This window comes from Phoca vitulina, unplaced genomic scaffold (genome assembly GCF_004348235.1).
Source record: "Phoca vitulina isolate PV1807 unplaced genomic scaffold, GSC_HSeal_1.0 scaffold1, whole genome shotgun sequence".
In the NCBI taxonomy this organism is placed as follows: Eukaryota; Metazoa; Chordata; class Mammalia; order Carnivora; family Phocidae; genus Phoca; species Phoca vitulina.
Window position 1 is genome coordinate 48,215,623 of NW_022589704.1, and position 16,407 is coordinate 48,232,029.

The 16,407-nt window shown below is 32.9% G+C and overlaps 1 long non-coding RNA gene across 1 annotated transcript; it reads right to left on the reverse strand.

Moving 5' to 3' along the window:
* Positions 1-1,216: 1,216 nt before the first annotated feature.
* Positions 1,217-16,098, reverse strand: LOC116633865. Its single transcript, XR_004299798.1, has 3 exons — positions 16,004-16,098; positions 14,946-15,026; positions 1,217-1,255 (listed from the first exon to the last, which is right to left on the reverse strand). It is a non-coding gene; the product is annotated as an uncharacterized LOC116633865 (long non-coding RNA).
* Between the last annotated feature and the right edge of the window lie 309 nt (positions 16,099-16,407).

The window sequence follows — 16,407 nt, forward strand, 5'->3', positions numbered from 1 at the left end:
TAAATATTTGACAGGAATGCTAACACTTCTCCAAAATTATAATTTTCTGCCTTATCTAAACCCTTCCTACCTCTGTGCTTCATCTTTATTACTCTACACTTGTACTTTATCTTTTAGTAAATGGATATGAGTGTAGTTCCTTGGTACTTTCACATCTCAGCAACTTGGAATGTTTAAATTACAATGTATGGATTACCTTTCCCTAATACTTGTTTAATTACCATTTACTTATCCTTCAAGAGTATACAAATACACATTCTCAGAACCCTCACCCTCGAGGCTGGGTTGGTTAACTCTTTACATCTCTCTCATAGCTCTTTGTGCCTACCTGCAATATTTTGCCATAGTCTTGAAACCATTTTCTATTTCTGAGACTTCCTCATCCACTTATATGTTTGCTACTCAAAGATACATAATCTTTCTTATTTTCAGTACTTAGCAGAGTGCCTGGCAAAGGGAATGGGTTTTATAAATATTTGTGAACAAAATCCAACTGGTTCTGGCTGACAAAAATGCAAATTATAGCTTTTTTTTCTCTATACAAATTTGCATATATTCTTTTACATCAATCCAATATTTTCACATCAAATTCTATGAACATAAGCCCAATGACTATGAACTTCGTTTGTAAAACGGCAAGGATGGACAGATGTACAGCTCCGTGAGCCCAATTATCTTTTGCCTCTGAGGGGAAAGCAAGCTGTCAAAAAAGGGCAATGGATGCCCCACTGTTATTTTCACTGGGTTAAAGAAAATTACTAATTTCTTCATATGCAAGATCAAAACTGCACTATGTCACTGTGTCACCATGTCACTGTACTCATGTGTTCTCTTGGCTTTTATGATTTTCCCCCAAAATTCATTGCCTGGAGGCACTAAGACAATGCACAGATGGCGCCTACCGTACACACCGTAGCCTGACCTGTGTTCCTTTTGAGGATTATTGTTACGGTCATTTTGAAGAGGACTGATGACATTCTTATGAAGACAGAGCTGCTTTTTTTTTTTTTTTTAATTTTTTTTTGATGTAGTGTTCCATGATTCATTGTTTGCATATAACACCCAGTGCTCCATTCAGTACGTGCCCTCTTTGGGGCGCCTGGGTGGCTCAGTCGTTAAGCGTCTGCCTTCGGCTCAGGTCATGATCCCAGCATCCTGGGATCGAGCCCCACATCGGGCTCTCTGCTCAGCGGGAAGCCTGCTTCTCCCTCTCCCACTCCCCCTGCTTGTGTTCCTTCTCTCACTGTGTCTCTTTCTGTCAAATAAATAAATAAATAAATAAATAAATAAATAAATAAAACTTAAAAAAAAATACGTGCCCTCTTTAATACCCTTCACCAGGCTAACCCATCCCCCCAGCCCCCTCCCCTGTAGAACCTTCAGTTTGTTTCTCAAAGTCTATAGTCTCTCATGGTTCATTTCCCCCTCCAATTTCCCCCCCTTCATTTTTCCCTTCCTAATATCTTCTTCTCCTTCTTCTTCTTCTTCTTCTTGTTCTTCTTCTTCTTCTTTTTCTCCTTCCTTCTTCTTCTTCTTTTTTTTTTTTTTTAACATATAATGTATTATTTGTTTCAGAGGTACAGGTCTGTGATTCAACAGTCTTGCACAATTCACAGCACTCACCATAGCACATACCCTCCCCAATGTCCATCACCCAGCCACCCCATCCCTCCCACCCCCACCACTCCAGCAACCCTCCGTTTGTTTCCTGAGATTAAGAATTCTTCATATCAGTGAGATCATATGATACATGTCTTTCTCTGATTGACTTATTTAATATGCTTATTTGTATCTGTATATCTTTGTTGGTGAGGTGTCTCTCAAGGTCTTTGGACCATTTTTAAATTGAATTGTTTGTTTTCTTACTGTTGAGTTTTAAAGGTTCTTTGTATATTTTGGATAATAGTCCTTTATCAGATGTTTTATTCACAAATATTTTCTCCCAGTCTGTGGCTTGTCTTCTCATCCTCTTGATACTATATTTTGCAGAGCAGAAGTTTTTAATTTTAATGAAGTTCAGCTTATCAATTATTTTTACATGGATCATTTTTTGCTGTTTATCTTTGTTGTTAAATCTAAAAAGTAATCTCCATACTGAAGGTCATCTAGGTTTTTTCTTGTAATGTTCTAGAACTTTTATAGTCTGTGTTTTACACCTAGTTCTACAATCCATTTTGAGTAAATTTTTGTGAAGGGTGTAAGCTCTATTGCTAGAATCTTTTTTTTTTTTTTTAATGTGGATATCCAGTTATTCCGACACCATTTGTTGAGGAGACTTCGTGTTTCATTGTATTGCTTTTGCTCCTTTGTCAAAGATCAATTGATTTTATTTATGGGAGTCTATGTCTGGACTCTATATTCTGTTCCATTAATCAACATATTTATTCTGTTTCCAATACTATGCTGTCTTGCTTACTATAGCTTTATAGTGAGTCTTGAATAGGGTAATGTCAGTCCTCCAACTTTTTCTTCTCCAACATCGTGTTGGTTATTCTAGGCCTTTTGAATCTACATATAAATTTTATAACCAGTTTGTCATTATCACAAAATAATATACTAGATAAAATTTTGGAATGCATGGACTAGATTTTGGCTGGGATTTCACTGAATCTATAGATCAAGATGGGAAGAACTGACATTTGATAGTATTGAGTTTTCCCTTCCATGAACAAAATATCTGTCCATTTATTCAGTTTTTCTTTGATTTTGTTTATCAGAGTTTTATAGTTTTCCTCATATGCATCTTGTACAAATTTCATTAGATTTCTACCTAAGTATTTCCTTTTCTTGGGTGCTAATGTAAATGGCATTATATTTTTATTTTCAAATTCCATTCATTCATTATTGGTATATAGGAAAGCAATCAACTTTGTATATTACCCTCTGTATTTTTTAACATTCCTGTGATTGCTTTTTAGTTCCAGGAGAGGTTTTGTTAATTTTTTTGAATTTTCTGTGCAGATAATGATGCTATCTATGAACAAAGATAGTCTTCTTTCTTTCTTTCCAATTTGTATACCTTTTCATTCCTTTTCTTGTATTATTGCATTAACAAGGACTTCCAATAGAGTGTTGAGGGGCAATTGGGTGGCTCAGTCAGTTAAGCATCTGCCTTCGGCTCAGGTCATGAACCCAGGGTCCTGGGATCTAGCCTCGTGTCAGGCTCCCCCTTGGTGGGGAGTCTGCTTCTCCCTCTACCACTCCCCTTGCTTGTGCTCTCTCTCTCTCAATCTGTGTCAAATAAATAAATAAAATCTTAAAAAAAGAAGAAAAAGAGTGTTGAGAGAGGACATTCTTGCCTTGTATTTGATCTTGGGGGAAAGCTTTGAGTTTCTCTATTAAGTATTAAGTTCCCATCTATTCCTATTTACTAAGAGTTTTTATCATGAATAGATTCTATACTGAGTATTATGAAGGAGAAACCAATATATGTAATCAAGATAGAGGTCTTTGGTGATTATATTTGATCCCAACTAATTATTTCTCCACCCACTGCTATGTCTTTTATAGGATGAATATACTTTCTCATCCTATTTTGGACTGAACCAATTGTCTAATGGAATGTGAATGGACATTATATATGCCATCACCAAGCACAGGTTTTAAAAGTGCATGATTTGGCTCCTACTCTTGTTCCTTATGTTCCTATCATGTCTAGAAATGGAAGCCAATCCTTCACCCTCAGTTGTAGATGAGAACCTTACATGGTGAGGAAACCCATAACACCACCTAAAATCTGAAGCAAAGTCTTATCCTAGAAGAGAATCCACTGAGTTATTGCTCTTGTTCCTGAACCTCTTGACAAAGAGCTAATAGTATATCCTAAACTTCTTAAATTGAGAAAAAAAAAAATGAGGTAAGGCAAGCAGAGATTACCGATGATTCTGATGACCTGTCTATATTAGGAAGTGTTAGAATCATCCCCCCTCTTATGGAGAAAATCTGATACTTAATTTGACAACATACAATTTATCCTTGTTGCATGTATAGAAAATCCAAGAACATGGAAAGGTTCCTCTCAATTTTATAAAAAAAATAAAAACGGTCTTTATAGGAACATGACAATTAGCTTTGTTATGCCTTAGGACATTTCAGAGATCCATTTCTCAAATATGGAAGACTAAAAAGCAAATAAAGGATATGAAAATGTTAGCTCTTAGATTACTTTCAAAATGTACATATTTTGCCAAATTCAATTCATTTCTAAAAGGTCATCTATCCCAGTTCTTAAATAAATGGACTCTTTATTTGTTTTTGTCTATTTTAGATAATAAAAATATCTAGCTATTAATTAGCATATGTCAGCTACTATTAAGGGAGAAAGACATAGATTAATTTCCTTTACCTTAGAAAGCAAATAGAAGACAGTATTTCTCTTACCAAAGCGCATAAATATATAAATTATTTTATTGATTTATTGATTTCTTCCAGTTATTATTTTTAGAGAATGTTATTAAATGAGTCTGGTATCGGAAACATAAAAGAAATTTTTCCAGAACTTAAATATCAGAAAAGCAGAGATCAATAGGAGAAATAAATTCATTTTAAAAATCAGACATGAATGTGAGATACAAGCTCTAAAGCAAATTAAATTCCCTAGAGCTGCCCATCAGCCAGCCACGACAGGTTTGAAGGTCATTGTTGCTGGCTATTTGGCTAAATTTCAACTCAATTTGGGCTCTGATCAGTGATTCAAAACTGACCCACACAGATGGGCAACCATGTGGTGCCCTAGTGCATATTAATCAGAAGATTCCCCTACTCCAAAAAGGAAGAGGTCAGATGTTTAAAAATAAACTGTGTGAGGACAAAATGTAGAAGGCTTGAGTGATGTGCCAAACAATTCTGAGACACTTTGCATATTGACTCTTCACTCTGTGGTGCCTTTTTGCCTGTAGGGAATCTAGACCCTACGTAAGTCATTTTTCCATGTGTGAAAGGAAGCAGTCAAGGAAGAAACATTTGGTTCAAATGATTTATGGACATTTTAGATTTATAGAATACAAGACATCCTAACTTTCTATTTTATTGGTTCTCTGTAGTAAAATATAGTTAGTTTTAATTACACATTTATTTTGTGCCTGATTTTTGGTTCTTGATACTTTGGGATATGATGAACTGGAAGTGTAAAGTAATCAAAGTATGAATGTACATGGCTTTGAGAATTCTATTTCATTTTTAATCCAAATCTAAATAATGTCTACACTGGTTTGAAGAACTAATGCCTTTTCTATTATCTAATTACAGATATGTGAAAATAGTTTCTATTTTCTCAATATGCTTTGGTAAAAAAAACTATATGTAGGCCAAACAAATGATAGAGATGACAAAATACACAACAAAGTAAATGTTATTTGAATATTTTTCTATTCTCATACATTCTTTATTTCCTTAATAGATCATTTTTAAGAAAAGATATAACTAGAATAATTTTATGACAAGCCAAAATTCCCCAATAAAGCAAAAAAATGATTGTCATGTTTTCACAGTATGAATAGAAAATATAATAAAAGAAATGTTGAGTTATTGATGTGAAAAACTTAACAATGGTTATCTGATTCTTAGATTCTTACAATCCTTTGTATTTAATCAAAACTTCATTAAAAGTGTCTTATTTTGATAATTTAAATGAACTTTACAGACCAACTTCACTCTTCATTATATAACCAAATGAATCTTATTAAATCTTTGCCTCCTTTTTAATCATTGCTTTGCAACAACAACAAAAAGATACAAAAGCATTCTTTTATGGCTATTTTTAATTTTTTTACTATTGGTACATAATGGACTGTGATTTATATCCCTGTTAAAATCATGATTTTCTATCTCTCTAGTTTTGTATTTCTCATTTTGTAAAGTGAGATTTTAAAAATTATATTCTCAAATTAAATAAAAATAATCAGAGCTTCTTTTCTCCTTTGGGAGCTTTCCCTTGTGGATCATTTGAATTGGTATCCTGTGGTTTCATCCAACTAGGAACTGCTCAAACATTTTTTCAGACACAATCTTGTCATATTTATCTCCAAAGCACAAACAATAACAATAACCACTGACAGTTCTGAATGGGCCTGGAATTGTACTGTAAACTTTACTTATGTTACCTATTATGTTAATACTCACAAGGATCCTGTTGTATGCTATGATGGCATCCTCTATTTCCCTGTTCTTATCTTCATTACACTTGAAAGTATATGTTCAGGGTTTTTTTTCCACTTAATATGTAAGCTCCATGTTAAAACCCTCTTGGCGTGTATCTGCCTTTTTTATGGGAAAATCCATAAAAATATGCTTGTCACATACCATTTGGTCAATAAGCATTTGTTGGACAAACAAATTAATGATTGGAAGAAGAAGATATTATAATTATTAAAAATGCAGAATCTGTGGCTAAGTTTAGTAACTCGCTTGCCATCACATAACTAATGAGAAGCACAGTTAGGAATCTACAAAGGTCCATGTATATCTCTATTCTACATGAATCTCAATAAAAAACCCTTTGTCTTACCATCATAGTAGCATATGCAGATACAGACCTTCTTTCTTAACTAACGACTTATCTTTGTCATAACTATCTTCTCAATTATCAAGCTTCTTTATTTTTTGTTTTTCATCTTAATCTCTCCTTTTTTATCCCCATTTTTACAATAGGTACTTTATCTCAAAAGTCAGGTAATTGATTTTTTGCATTATTTTTCTCTCTGGCAATATAGCCAAACACAAGCACTGGTTTTAATTTCTTAAAATATTTTTATTTTTTTAAATTTTATTTATTCACTTGAGAGAGAGAGAGAGCACAAGCAGGGTGAGAGACAGAGGGAGAGAGAAGCAGACTCCCCACTGAGCGGGGGGCCTGACGTGGGATCCATCCCAGGACCTGGAGATCAAGACGTTAGCCAAAGGCAGACCTTTAACCACCTGAGCCACCCAGGCGCCCCTATTTTCTTTTATAACATAATTTTAACATAAAGTATCACCATACAGAAGTTCTAAATTGAACTCCATCTATGCCCAACGGTTTTCTTAGGATGTGGAGAAGGGTAAGGCCTGGGGAGACACAGCTACAACACGTGCATCCTCCAATTTAAACAGAATAGATCTGCTTTTGTCAGTTTTATATGACCACTTATATGCCCTCTAGTTACAGTCTGTAGGAAACTTACTCCTTTCTGCCCAAGGAAGCTACCTGCATACCAAAAACTAGGACACAGACTACTTATGACAATGAAAAACCTAAGCAGAAATATTACTTGGAAAAGAGAATCTGGTTTCAGAGATGTATAATGGATTAGAGATAAAAAATGATCTGAGAGTCAGGTGCATAGAGAAGCTGCAAAGACCTAAAGGGAGATTAGATCAAAATAGCAGAAGCATTTCGAAAAATTTAGAGATATTTTAATAAAAATCGAGAAGAACAAAAGTCAGTCATCAAGACTAAAAAGAATGACATAGAAAGGAACAAACCATTGTGTATGTGGACAACCAAATAATATTCTTCCACATAAGACCAGAATCACAAAGAAATAAGTGATTTTTAAGCCATTATGTCAAATTATCTAAAATAAAATTACTAACACAAATCACTAACAGAGAATGGAACAGCATGAACTAAGACTCTTATAAAAGTTATAAATGGCATGTTTTATTCATCTGTGTATAACTCCCACAAATTGATCTTTCTAAAGAGACTTTCTGTTTTCAATATTTTATTATCCAGTTTTCACTAAATTTTATACAGTATGCTTACTGTGTAGGGAAGTTCTCTACTTCCCTTTGACTAATTCTTTGGGTTCTAAAAAAATGTCATAAAAACCATACAATTTCTCACCATATTAAAATAATCCTAAGCAAATATTCCAATCATATTTTCACTCTAGCTTTTTATCTGAATTTGTAGGAGAGTAAAAATATATCACACAGTGATACAGATATCAGTTTTCTCCCACTCAATGACTTTTTGTGTATTCATCTATAATTTATTTAAAGAATTTCATTCTGGCATAGAAAGGACTCATCTGTTCTCTTCTTAGCAGTGGCTGAAGATACTCAATAAAAGTAACAAAGTGAGATTATTTTCCAAATAATGAATTTTAAAATGTTGTAAAGAAATCTATAACAGAAATAATACTACTTAGTCATTTGATAGTAATTTATCTAATTCTTCATAAATGTGCTTATACTTCACAATTATTTCACATTTGATATTGACTCAATAATAAATCAGTGAATGATTAAATCCTTCCAAAACATTACTGAGGACACTGAAAAGGATAAATCAATGTATAAATTTAGTAGTTTTGAAATAAATAAAACTCTCATAAATAAAATACTTTTTAATATTCAGAAAATAATAGATTACTTTCAAATGTATATTGAAGAAAACAGCACAGTTGCCCCTAAAGGAGGGTTGAATCTGTATCCACAGTTGCTACATATATAAAATGTTCAGTTTTCATCAAAAAACTTCTAAGACATGAAAAGAAATAGTGTGACCCACATTCAGGAAAAAGACACTCAACAGAACCCCAGATGTTGGACTTTGTAAACAAATACTTTAAGACAGCTATATAACAATGTTCAAAGAACAAAAGAACACCATGCTTAAAGAACTCAAGGAAGGTATGTTGACACTGACTCATCAAATACTGAATGTCAATACAGAGATAGAAATTACAAAAAGGACAGAATTGAAGAGCACATCAACAAAAATGAAAATTTATGATTTGAGCTGTTAGAAGATTTGATTTGAGCTGCTAGAAGAAAGAATCAATGAATGCAAAGACAGTCAATAGTGATCATTCAGCCTGAAAAGCAAAGGGGAAATAAATGAAAAACAAAACAAAACAGAAAAACAACACAGCTTCTGAGAAATGTGTGACACAATTAAGTAAACCGACATGTGAAATCATCCTTCACACATAAAATGAAATAAACATATTCCCAGATCAACAAAATCTAAGAATTCACAATAAGCAGACCCAATTTACAAGAAGGAAAGAAAGTTCTTGAGGCTAAAAGTAAGTGATACCAGAAAATAATTTAATTCCACTTGAAAACACAAAGAAGGCTTGTAGTGGGCTGAATTGTGTCTCCCTTCAAAAATTCTTGTAAAGTATGACAGAGCATAAAAATAAAAAAGAGAGAGAAGGCAATGGTGTAATGGTGCGATATTGAAGAGAAACTCAGGATTCCTGGAAAAGCAATACAACTTTGGCATGTTAGAGGGGGTCTCAGGAGATAATACACAGACATTGACATTGATGCAATGAGCACCATATATATCAACAATACTGAGGCCCCCACCTAAAATGACCTCTTAGGCAACCACAAGATGAAGGAGACTAAGGCCATCAACATGATTGAAGCGGAGGAGAAAAAAGGAATATTCTCCTAGGAACTCAAAAATACTAAGCAAGGAAGATTTTAATAGAGTCTAAGGTCATATGAAAGCTGATGAATCAAGAGGCAGAAAATCTAGGTTGGAACTATTAATATGACACTGTACACTCTAGAAAAGATCATAGAAATTTGGGTGTTTAAGTTCACTAATTAGCTAATATTGTGTAACAAACCATACAGATGCTTATACATTCAAACCACAATTTATATAGCTGACACTTCTGTGGGTTGGCTGTTCAGGCCTCTGTCTCAGCCAACCTAAATGACCTCTGCTATGCTCTCTCATTACTTTGTATGCGGCTTGTATGTTGGCTAGGGCCTGGATGACCTGACGTGTACGTTTGGCGTTTGGCTCGATGACTATTTTATGAAGCACCTCAACTCTCTTCTAATTGGCATTTCTTCAGCTGTCAGGCTAGCTCTGAGTGTTTTGCTTGGTGATTTCTGGTTTCTGAGAGCAGCAAGAAACACCAAAATTTAATGTACAAGCATTTGTCAAGCTTCTCCTTGCATCACGTTTGGTAATGTCTCATTAATAACCCTGCTTTAACAATTTGAGTTTGCTTACCATGTATCTTGGTACTGTTTTGCCACACAAACTGTGGATTCAGACAATAGTGAAGATGCTGCTGTGTATGTCAGAATTGCATTACCTCAGATACCACATAGTATAATGTCTGAATTCTGTATTTTAACAAGATTTTGTACATTAGATATTGAGAGGAACTATTTAAACTTACTTAACAGAAAAGTGCTCTTCTACTTAAAGCTCTTTGATTTGAAGTTACTGTAAGGACTGATGGCTATAGCCTTTATTTTATAAGGAGAGATATAAATGTGTAAAACACGAAGTGGCAAAAACTTAGTAGCATCAAATTTTACAACATAATCATTAAAAATTTAAAATTGTAATATATAATATGTTTATTTTTAAATGTATATTTAGCACTTAATATATATTGATATTGAGCTAATTAACTTAATATTCAAAATACATAATCAGAAAAACACTCTGCAAAGCTATTTCATTATATAATAAACTTTAAAAGCATTAATTGATTTATCAAGTTAAGCACATTTAATTAATAAAGTATTTCTCTATTATTTTTCTTAATTCCATAGCTATCTTTCCACAGCAATTTTTTGTTACTGCTCACATAAACCATTTTGATTATGCCTATTCCATTTTTCCGTATCTGGACTCAACTTAAAGACCATAATCCCAGTGCCTTTCTCAATCTCTGAACCCAGTTTCTGAGAGATGGCATGCTTTTTACGTTCCTCTAAATGTCTACCCCTCCAAAATTTATAGTCCCTATTCAGACTGCTTCCTTGAGATCAACATCACATCCCACTGCATTTTGCACATTTTTATTCGAAGTCAAATAATTCATTACCAAATCTATTTCCCCGCACTGATCTGTTGGCAATAAATTCTTTCAGTTTTCATTTGGCTGAAAGTCTTTTTTTCTTTTATTTTTCCAAGATATTTTTGTACAGTGTAGAATTCTGGGCTGATAATTTTTTTTTCAGTATTTTGAAGTAGTCACCCATTGTCTTCTGGTTTGCACAGTTTCAAAATGTAAGCCTGCTATGTTTATTATCTATGCTTCTTTGGTAATGAGTCCTTTTGTCTGGATACCTCCAATACTTTCTCTATATCTTTGATTTTCAGCAATTTAATTATGAAATGTCTAGGTGGTATGTGTTTGTGGGTGTTGTCCATCTTGTTTGGGGTCCACTGTGATTGTTGGACCTGAATTTTGGGATTTTTTTTATTATTTTTGGAAAATTTTCAGCCACTGTCTCTTTAAATATTTCTTCCCTATTTTCTCTCTTCCTTTGAGATTCCAAAAATGTACACTTTTTTCTTATAATTCTTCTTCTCTATGTAGTATGGTTAATTTCTAATGACCTATTTTTAAATTTCCTGGTTCTTTACTCAACTATGATGAGTCCACTTATGAGCCTTTCAAAAAAATTCATCTTTGCTACAATAGCTTTATTTCTAGCATTTCTACTTGACTTTTATTTCTATTACCTTCTGAAATTCTCCATAATTATGCATATTTTCTCTTTCCCACTAAAAACTTTAATGTATATGTCACACATTATCTGTTATACAATGTAATAGTTATTTAAAATTTTCTGTATTTTAGTTCCAACACATGGATTCATCTCTGAGTCTGGTTTTACTGCTCACTTTGTCTCTTGAAAGTGGGTTGGCATTTTTTTTTTCTCTTTTTGTCTGTTTCTTATAATTGTATTTGAGTGTTGGTCACTGAATTGTGGAGATAGACCAGCAGAGACTGAGGCTAATAATATTCATTCCTGGAAAAGAGCTTACATTTTTTCTGCTTGATGGATGTTGTGGGGATTTAATCAATCTAGTCCAGAGTTGAGATTTTTGCTTTGTTTTGTTTTGTTTTACTTTTTTGCTATGGTTACTGTCAGGGCATCACTGGCATAAAATTCCTCTAGAGTTATCTTGTGCAGTTAGGATTATAAAAGAATTTTTTCAACTTAATATTCTTGCTTCACCCTCAATCTTTAGTCTTCTATTTATACCTTTACCCCAGAGTGGGTCTCTGTTTATGTTTGTGACCCTCTCTCTGGATTAGAGTGCTATTGCTTGTGATTTTTCTTGATAACTTATTGATGAGATGTAGCTGGATTTTCTGTTGTCCATCGTCATCCTCCATTTTAGGCAGGCTTTGTTTCCCTGCCCAAATGATTATCCAAGGTCAAAGTCAAATACAATATCTCCCCATGAAGATCTTTTTTTTTCTGTCTTCAGTGGAATATCTACTTTCCCTTTTCTGAATCCCATAGAACATGATTTATTCCCTTTGCTTGATTTCAACATCTTATTTTGTGATACATAGATTTGATCTATGAGGTGTTGAGACTTTAAGTCTTTATAATGTTCTTTAAAAATTTTTAAATTCCTAAAGTGGATAGAACACAGTTTATAATAAAAACTCAAAGAATAAAACCACCCTTTAATATAACCCAATGTGTAATGAATATTTGGAGGTTAGACATGTAAAGCTCAGTATCAACAGCTTATAGCTTAAAATAATCATTCAAAAATGAACATTTTCATGTATAACAATAAAAATGTTAGATGGAAGAGGTATGAAGATTGAATCATAGACTTCCCTTCTAAGTTATTGGCTTTATGTTGTAGGCTAATGATTTCATTAAATTAAAACTTCTGGGTCATTCAAGGTAGGAAAGGGATCTAATTTTTTAAAAGGTATAGCCTCACAAAGTTTTGCTGATTCTGCAAAGCTAACATATTTTATTTCTTTACAACATCCTATTCAATGGAACAGAAAGATGATATAGTGGGCTATTGGATTGATATTGAAGGTGCACTGGAACTCCCATAATAGTACAAGTTGAGCACTTTCATTATGGCGTATTGCCAGGATTCCACATAATATATTAGAAATTGTGTCTACTCTCAGCTCCTTTCCATTAGCATTCATATGCTATTCCATTATTCATCACACAAAAAACTTCATTTTTAATTGACAGTGAAGGAATCTTTAGAATGTGCAAAAACTGCTTAAACTTCTTTCACAATCAACTTTACCAGTCTGCATTATTACACTAGGTACATTCCCTATGCTTTGAGATACTATGATGGTTGGAAAAATGCTACATATACTTACTGTGTGTGGAAATTGATAGAGAAGTTACCAAACTTAGATCATTTTCACAATCAAAACACAAGATGGTTATAAAATAATATAAGAACCAAACTATTTAAAGTAGTCAGTTAATTTATAGAACATTTTCCCACTCATTTTTTGTGAAAGTAAATGTATTCCTGGGAAAGAAAATGAATGGCTCTAAGAGAAGATTGGTATACATAATATTTGTGATAAAAGATGAACTAATTCCTGATTCCTAAGAAGACACAAGAGAGACCAACAATCTTTTGAGTGATTTCATTAGATATCATCAGAAGAATTACAAAATAAATGGCAAATTATACATAAATTATGTTAATTTATATAACTTTTTATCTAACTGAGAACAAATGGAGTGATTTATTTCCAATAAGTTATTGGTATGAAAACCCAAACATTCTATTTTCCTGAAGAAATGCACACACACGTGCACACATTTTCTTTTCCTTTACTCATTATTAAAATATTTATTATAATTCCTGAAGTTGTCTCATGTGAAAAGGTATCACTATTGTATAACAATGACAACCATCACTTTAATGTTATTACATATATATAAACTTACTTTTAATGTCTCCTGGACTTGTTTATCTGGATGTGTGCTTCACAGATTATTCTAGCCTGTTCCTTTCAGTTCAAGATTGATATGTAAATTATATTAACATCTTAGATAACCTAAAATGTCTCCATCATGCCTCTTTTTGGGGCCCCACATCAGGAAGATTAGACAGCATCAGTATTGGTGACAACAACACAGTAGTGAATGTGAGTTTTCTATAGATGCAGCAGCAGGTGGTGAAATATATAATCTGCTCTTTTGTAGTTATTATTCCTTGGCATTTTTGCCCTGATGAAATGGTCCAACTAATTTATGAATAGGCAGTTTGCCACTCAGACAGATGGCCCTGACTGCAGCCCAGAAACCGTGTATAGTCCAAAAATGCCGATGTTGACAGGATTTTCAGACATAAAAAATCAAATGTCTGTCAGTCTCTTCTAAAGATGTGTCATCACTAATCCACTATTTATTGGATTATGCTCTAATACAAAATTTTTTCATTCCCATAAGGAGTAATTATAAAAAAAAGTATTTTAGTGGAAAATTCAGAGTTGGGTTTCCCATTCCAAACAAAAAGGCAACATTTTATCTTCAAAGGGTAATAAACTCAAACATAAAGTATAATTCTATTCCATGACTTATATACCACTGGGTCAAATCTGACTATGCCAACAAAATGAATAGACTTATTGCCTTAAAGATAAAAAATTGCATCATAACCTCAATAGTTATTTGTTCTGATTTTATCTATATTTTATGAATATAAAATTTGGTAAGCTAAATTAGTTTACTTTTTAGTAATATTACTTTTGATATATAATAAATCCCAAATGTAATATACTCTAAAATGAGTAAATTTTTCTTAGTTATTTGCAACATATATTATAGTAACCAGAGAAAGTACACATCAACAGAACTACTAATTTTACTTTCTGATAGATAATAGATATTTAGTTGAAACTAAAGCATATATACCACAATTTGATACTATTATCAAAAAGTATTTATAGTAAGTCATATTGATTTAAATGTCTATTTTACTGGTACATATAGGTGCTGACCTTATCGACCATGTTTTGATATGAAAGGGGACCATTATGCTAAAAAATCTCTGTTGTGATGTTTGACATGGGCAATAGCATTGGACACAAAACTATTTTGTCAAAGGGGTTTTAAAAAAAACTTTTTGTTGTGTGATATTCTGCTGAATTTAGGGAAAATAGCTGTTTTATGGTGCAAAAAATAAGTTACTCCATCTAAATACTATCCCATCTAAATCCCAGACTCACCTGCAAAGTCATTTGGGACTTTTTAAGCGGTCACTTCTTTTTGGAATAGAAAAGACACTCTTTTAAAAGCTTGCTTGAAGACTAAAAAGGGTTAAATGAAAAAAGATATAATTTATTTGATGTATATACAGACAAGTAGTTATTCACAATTTTATTATTAGCTAAACAAAATAATGAGAACTGAATATTAGCAAATTTTGAAGTCACATGGTAGAGTTTTCAGCATTTACAGACTTCCATCCTTAGAACAATCACACCATCAGGCAGCAGTTATAAATCAAGACTCCATTTAAGTAATCACAATTTGCAGTCTTTTCTAAGAAGCCAAATTGCCAATACCAGCAAGCTTGGGGCTTTAGCAAAAGCTGCTAACATAAAGATAGATGGCTAGCTGGTTAATGATCTACAGATATTTTACATCATCACTGTGTGCAGAACCCTGTGAGAGAGGAAAAAGATAAAAGTGATCTTATTCTTTAGAAGTTGGATATATGATTTGTGAGACAGAGCACATATCCAAATGAAGTTATACCTAGAATCAAACAAGTAAAAGAGATATAATATGAAGAGTTTTATAAATGATATGTCAAAATAATAGATTGATTAGTACTAAGATATAAAAAAGGAAATTCAAATATCTGACCAAAAAAAGACATTAAAAGATAATTTTTCAGAATTGGCAGTTTCCAGGCAGTTATTTAATGTCAGATTGATAAAATTCTTAGTTACATAAACAAAATTCCTGAAAATGTCCTTGACACTTCCTCTTCATTCCTCATAATATCATGTTACCATTACCTTTTTAATTATAAAATGTTTTAATCATATAGCAGAGTATAATTATGCAACTTAGATGTACATATTTACTAATATTGCAAAAAGCCTGCCTATCCCAACCAAAAATGCAAGACCAAGAAGGAACTGTGCAATAGTAGGTGGGAAAAAAGTAGCCTCAGAGAGCAGTCTGGATGAAAATGCCATGCAGTGGTAGATCTCAGCCATCAGGAAACATACTTACTAAATAAAATGTGCATTATCTAAGATAGAAAGATACATACCTTCTTTGCATCAGTTGCTTTTGGAAGTAGGGTGAATAAGGCTGTGCCAGTACTCCATAGACTTGATAGGATTCGAATTAATACAGGAAACAAGGTTACATGAGAATGTAGACAAACTATATTTGCAGAAAGCAGTGGCTTCAGATAACTGACACTTTGTTGTATGATACTCCTTTCCTAAACTGGGATATTCTAGCAAATAACTGATTCAGAAAAATTCAGGTAATTCAGTAAAAGGTAATGATAAAAGGAACTAACAGAGCATAATGACAAGATTCAATTTTAAAAAGTGAGCTAAAGAGTATCAAAGATTCTTAATAGATAAGGAACATTTACCAGAGGAAATACATTTATCTAACAGACGAATATTATGATCAAATGTTTCTTATAAATTCAAAATAATC